Genomic DNA, 889 nt, shown 5'->3' with positions numbered 1-889 from the left:
ATTTTGTCAAAGGCCTTTTCTGCATCTATTGAGATAATCATGTGGTTCTTGTCTTTGGTTCTGTTTATACGCTGGATTACGTTTATTGATTTGTGAATGTTGAACCAGCCTTGCATCCCAGGGATGAAGCCCACTTGATCATGGTGGATAAGCTTTTTGATGTGCTGCTGAATCCGTTTTGCCAGTATTTTATTGAGGATTTTTGCATCGATGTTCATCAGGGATATTGGTGTAAAATTCTCTTTTTTTGTTGTGTCTCTGCCAGTCTTTGGTATCAGGATGATGTTGGCCTCATAAAATGAGTTAGGGAGGATTCCTTCTTTTTCAATTGATTGGAATAGTTTCAGAAGGAATGGTACCAGCTCCTCTTTGTACCCTTGGTAGAATTCAGCTGTGAATCCATCTGGTCCTGGGCTTTTTTTGTTGGTAGGCTATTAATTATTGCCTCAATTTCAGAGCCTGCTATTGGTCTATTTTGGGATTCAACTTCTTCCTGGTTTAGTCTTGGAAGAGTTTAAGTGTCCGGGAAATTATCCATTTCTTCTAGATTTTCTAGTTGATTTGCGTAGAGGTGTTTATAGTATTCTCTGATGGTAGTTGGTATTTCTGTGGGGTCAGTGGTGATATCCCCTTTATCATTTTTAATTGCGTCTATTTGATTCTTCTCTCTTTTCTTCTTTATTAGTCTTGCTAGCGGTCTGTCAATTTTGTTGATCTTTTCAAAAAACCAACTCCTGGATTCATTGATTTTTTGGAGGGTTTTTTGTGTCTCTATCTCCTTCAGTTCTGCTCTGATCTTAGTTATTTCTTGCCTTCTGCTAGCTTTTGAATGTGTTCGCTCTTGCCTCTCTAGTTCATTTAATTGTGATGTTAGAGTGTCAATTTTAGA

Source organism: Piliocolobus tephrosceles, chromosome 14 (assembly GCF_002776525.5).
Source record: "Piliocolobus tephrosceles isolate RC106 chromosome 14, ASM277652v3, whole genome shotgun sequence".
Classification (NCBI taxonomy): Eukaryota; Metazoa; Chordata; class Mammalia; order Primates; family Cercopithecidae; genus Piliocolobus; species Piliocolobus tephrosceles.
Note: the sequence above shows the minus strand (reverse complement) of the source record.